The sequence below is a fragment of the Hemibagrus wyckioides genome, linkage group LG17 (assembly GCF_019097595.1).
Source record: "Hemibagrus wyckioides isolate EC202008001 linkage group LG17, SWU_Hwy_1.0, whole genome shotgun sequence".
NCBI lineage: Eukaryota > Metazoa > Chordata > Actinopteri > Siluriformes > Bagridae > Hemibagrus > Hemibagrus wyckioides.
The window spans coordinates 21,765-27,500 of NC_080726.1; the positions used below are offsets into that span (position 1 = coordinate 21,765).

Consider the following 5,736-nt stretch of genomic DNA (forward strand, 5'->3'; position numbering starts at 1 on the left):
GTCTCCCATTTAAAATCTCCTCAACTGAATAAGAACAAGGAATAAAACTGTGAGTAAAGAGCAAGGCGACTCCACCACTGAGTGTTGTGTTATGGCTTTAAAATCACCAACCCATCCCACTCCTTCACCCAATCAGCAGCATTGCTGGTATCACTGTGGGTTTCTTGCAGCATGGCAACGTCAATGTGCTTCTGCTTTAAAACTTCATACAGTTTAGCTCTTTGATTCTGCTCTCTTGCTCCATTAATATTTAAACTCGCAATGTTGATACCAATCATTAAAATAAATAAAATAAATAAAACTAAACAGAGGGTAAAAACCACTGTAACATAAAACACACCACACATCAGTCATCATCAGAGTTTTCCCTGTTCACTCTAGTGATCAGTTTCTTCAGATGGAAAATTTCAACATCGACAAACGCTCCTTCTCTTCTGAAGAACTTCACATCATGAATGAACTGTTTACAGTCCGGGAAAAACTCTTCTAATGGTACGTTCTTTTGCCATTTGGTGTTTCTTAAAAGCTCTTTGATGTCCTCTGCACTATAAACGACATTAATGTGTTCCTCCTGAGAATCGAGAGTTAAAACCGAATCTGACATGCAGTCGTCACTATCTGTTTCCCGTTCCTCCACCTTTGCATCTTTTTTTTGCCTGTTTTTTTCCCCCGTCCCTTACCTTGTTTTTTCCTTTTGTTAGGAACTTTAAAAACAGGCTCATCCACCATGTCCACGTCTCCCCCGTCCCCCTGCACTGGTGTAGTGTCCGGTGTTTCCGGGGCGGTCGCAGTGCACCTCCGTTCCTGCGGCTGCCAGCGGAGGCAGCTCCAGCACTGCTACAGATCCCACTGAGCTCTTCTCAGTGGAGCACGGCTTCACCCGGACCGGTTGAGCCGAGCATGGTGCTTTCGCAGCCGGTCCAGCCGTGCATGGCTTTTCTCCGGGGCTGTTGCAGCTCCAGTGGGCTTCTGGGCTGCAGGCTGAGCTGGGGCCCTCAGCAACCTGCCGAACTGTAGCCACAGGGGGAACGTCCACAGCTGGCTCAGCTGCGTCCTGCCCCGGTCGCTCAGAAACACCGGGGTCACTCTGCCTCTCAGGGCAGGCCCGAGCAAGATGACCAGTTTTCCCACATTTAAAACACTTCATATCAGTATCAGATGAAACAAACAGATTGTAGTCAAAGCCTTCAACAGAGAATTTAAAAACGGCATTCAGCTCTTCCACACCTTCTTTAAAAACCATGAAGACCATTCTTCTAAAAGAAACCAAGTGTTTGACCAGTGGGGACTTACAGCCAAGAGGGATTCTCTTAATGGGGGAGACAAGTCGCCTGTAGCAAGACAGCTCTTTACCAATAGCCTCATCAGAAATAAAAGGAGGGACATTTGACAACATAATTTTCTTAGCTGGGGAACTGAGGGGGAAGGAAGAACCAGTGTTGTCTCATTATTAACAATGATACCCTTCTGGATCAGATTTCTAACTTTCTCAACATTATTCAGAAACACCACAATGGCACTGTTCATTCTGGAGGCAGAGACAATGTTCTCATGCCCCACCACGTTACCGACTGCTAAACAACATTCTTCAACACTCACCGGACACACAACACGGACACCGTGCCGGCGAGTCAAACTCTCACACAACCTCGCGGTCGGATCCGCCATAACCACGCTTCACCGACATGCTACTCACACACACACACACGCACACACGCGTACACACACACGCACACACGCGTACACACACGCGTACACACACACCTGCACACACACACACACCTGCACACGCGCGCACACACTCGCTCACACCCAGTTATTATCCACACACACACTCACACAATAAGTATATAGATAGTTCGAGATCTTAAACGAAAAGAAAAAAAAAAGGACTTTAGTGCCGAAAAAATTGGCAAAACGCCAACCGCTCTCAAGCACTCTACACGCCACACTCGCCTCTCCGCCACGCATGCGCAGAGAGCGAGTGTGCGAGAGAGAGAGACAGAGATACAGAGAGAGAGAGAGAGAGAGAGAGAGAGATTGAGACAGAGGGAGACAGAGATACAGAGAGAGAGATACAGAGAGAGAGACAGAGAGAGACAGAGATACAAAGAGAGAGATACAGAGAGAGAGACAGAGAGAGAGAGAGAGAATATATAAATTCATTCATTTATATAATTCTATATAAATTCAGTGTTCCTGTTAAACTGTGGCTTAGATTCTGGTTCCAGCGGTCAGACTCACCCCCTGAACACTACCACCACTGGGCCTTTACACACAGAGCAGGACACACAGAGAGTGACCCTTTACGTTATATAGCACAGAAACACCAGTTAAACCCATCTGTCCAGCTCAGACAGGCCAAATTAAAACAAACAGAAAAAACAACACAAGATGAAAACATTCATGATCGGCAAAACAAAATCAAAGAAGTAAACAAATTAATGTACTTCAGTAGAATTAAATCAGATTATAAATTGGCAACATACCTTATTAACATAAAAAATTCACAACAAAGAAAACTTATGTCAAAGTACCGGCTGAGTGACCACGGTCTGACCGTGGAGACCGGCCGACACAGGCAGAGCTGGAGGCCCAGAGAGGAGAGACTGTGTCCACACTGCCCACAGTGAGCGGTAGAGGACAGACAGTGTCCACACTGCCCACAGCGAGCGGTAGAGGAGAGTCTTTCCACACTGCCCACAGCGAGCGGTAGAGGACAGACTGTGTCCACACTGCCCACAGCGAGCGGTAGAGGAGAGACTGTGTCCACACTGCCCACAGCGAGCGGTAGAGGACAGACTGTGTCCACACTGCCCACAGCGAGCGGTAGAGGAGAGACTGTGTCCACACTGCCCACAGCGAGCGGTAGAGGACAGACTGTGTCCACACTGCCCACAGCGAGCGGTAGAAGACAGACTGTGTCCACACTGCCCCACAGCGAGCGGTAGAGGACAGACAGTGTCCACACTGCCCACAGCGGCGGTAGAGGACAGACAGTGTCCACACTGCCCACAGCGGCGGTAGAGGAGAGACTGTGTCCACACTGCCCACAGCGAGCGGCAGAGGACAGACTGTGCCCACACTGCCCACAGCGAGCGGTAGAGGAGAGACTGTGTCCACACTGCCCACAGCGAGCGGTAGAGGAGAGACTGTGTCCACACTGCCCACAGCGAGCGGTAGAGGAGAGACAGTGTCCACACTGCCCACAGCGAGCGGTAGAGGACAGACAGTGTCCACACTGCCCACAGCGAGCGGTAGAGGACAGACAGTGTCCACACTGCCCACAGCGAGCGGTAGAGGACAGACTGTGTCCACACTGCCCACAGCGGCGGTAGAAGACAGACTGTGTCCACACTGCCCACAGCGAGCGGTAGAGGACAGACTGTGTCCACACTGCCCACAGCGAGCGGTAGAGGACAGACTGTGTCCACACTGCCCACAGCGAGCGGTAGAGGACAGACTGTGTCCACACTGCCCACAGCGGCGGTAGAGGAGAGACAGTGTCCACACTGCCCACAGCGAGCGGTAGAGGAGAGACAGTGTCCACACTGCCCACAGCGAGCGGTAGAGGAGAGACAGTGTCCACACTGCCCACAGCGAGCGGTAGAGGAGAGACAGTGTCCACACTGCCCACAGCGAGCGGTAGAGGAGAGACAGTGTCCACACTGCCCACAGCGAGCGGTAGAGGACAGACAGTGTCCACACTGCCCACAGCGAGCGGTAGAGGACAGACTGTCCACACTGCCCACAGCGAGCGGTAGAGGACAGACTGTGTCCACACTGCCCACAGCGAGCGGTAGAGGACAGACTGTCCACACTGCCCACAGCGAGCGGTAGAGGACAGACTGTCCACACTGCCCACAGCGAGCGGTAGAGGACAGACTGTCCACACTGCCCACAGCGAGCGGTAGAGGACAGACTGTCCACACTGCCCACAGCGAGCGGTAGAGGACGAGCTGCACTTCCTCACAGAATGCAGCAAATACACAGCCATTAGACACATATTTCTCACACAGAGGGCAAATTCTACCTGAATTCCTTCAGACTAATAATCTGGACAAACTCCTGTATGTTCTGGGAGAGAAGGCAGACGGTGTTATTCTGGCTGCTCAGTACGTCTCGTCCTGCCACTACATGAGGGACACTGAGTCTTCACCATACAGTAGAGTTCATCTGAAACCCTTCCTTCACCTTTAACACTCCTCACACTCACCCTCCGACTCCATGTGTTCACAAACTCTTCTTCTAATGTGACAAAAATATATACTTCTTTGAATTATTATTATTATTATTATATTTTTTCATTATTATTATTTTATTGATTTATTTATTTTTTTCTCTCTACTCTCCACTTTAAATGTGTTTTAAAAATGAACTGAATGTATAATTGTCAATGCTTTGGCAACACTGTCCTATAACAGTCATGTCAATAAAGCTCATTTGAATTTGATACAGAGAGAGAGTGAGAGAGAGACAGAGGGAGACAGAGAGAGAGAGAGACAGATACAGAGAGAGAGAGGGAGAGACAGTCAGAGACAGAGAGAGAGACAGATACACAGAGAGAGAGACAGAGAGAGAGAGATACAGAGGGAGACAGAGAGAGAGAGATACAGAGAAAGACAGAGAGATACAGAGGGAGACAGAGAGAGAGAGATACAGAGAAAGACAGAGAGATACAGAGAGAGACAGAGAGAGAGAGAGATACAGAGAAAGACAGAGAGATACAGAGAGAGACAGAGAGAGAGAGAGATACAGAGAAAGACAGAGAGATACAGAGAGAGACAGAGAGAGAGAGAGATACAGAGAAAGACAGAGAGAGCACCAGAATAAATTAACAAAGGATAATACTCTTTTTTATTTCTGTTATTTATTTTCTGTTCTTTTTGATAGTTTGAACTTAACCCCATAGTTTTGGAGTCTCGAGTCAAGATGAGGAAAATAAAATAATACAAAGATAAAAATAATGCTCATGAACTAGTATTGAGAGAGCAGGAGAGAATAAAACAGCAGTGACCTGTGTGTGTGTGTGTGTGATGTCCAGACAAATGACCTGGATCTCTCATTTATTTACATTCATATTAATACATTATAATTCATGAATAGCAGAAGCATCAGAGAGAAGCAGCAGGTCATCTGAAGGTGAAGCAGCAGGTCATCTGAAGGTGAAGGTGTTCCTGTGATGTGTGTGTGTGTGTGTGGGGGGGGGCAAGTCCAAGTTTCACAGCGTGAGAAAACGCTACATGCTCAATGTCAACTATAACAAGGATCAGAAAAGTCTCTCACACACACACACCCTGCAGTGTCTGTCACTACTGTCAGTAATTATACAGTTGTAGAATGGCCTGCAGGCAGTGGAGCTGATAAACTGACCTCTGTGTTTAAACAGTGTTATAACGACATCTAGTGGACACTCAAGAGTTTCTCAGACACTGCACCGCTCTACTTGACCGTTACCCAGGTGAGGGTATGTCCTCTACTGGAGTTTTTCCTCACCTCTAAAATTTTACATCTTCATTTCTATAGAGCTGTTATTTAAGGGTTTATCAGGTGTGTGTGTGTGTGAGAACTCAGGAGTGAATTCAGACCAAAATCAAATGTTTTTGTCCCAAAACTTTATTGCAGAATTCAAACAGAAAACTGTCACATTCCCAAAAAACAGTGACCCCAAAGTCTCTAACCCTGCAATAAGTTAGTGTGTGTGTGTGTGTGTGTTAGTGTCATCCAGCAGGACAG

At 47.9% G+C, this 5,736-nt stretch overlaps 1 protein-coding gene across 4 annotated transcripts in view; it reads right to left on the reverse strand.

The window, feature by feature from the left end:
- Positions 1 to 5,598: 5,598 nt before the first annotated feature.
- The window catches only part of asph (aspartate beta-hydroxylase), a 76,755-nt gene continuing 76,617 nt past the window's right edge, over positions 5,599 to 5,736 (reverse strand). For all 4 annotated transcript variants that reach the window (XM_058413392.1, XM_058413390.1, XM_058413389.1 and 1 more), the window contains one exon: positions 5,599 to 5,736. This exon is cut by the window's right edge and continues 1,534 nt beyond it. The gene's annotated coding sequence lies outside the window, so the exon portion shown is untranslated.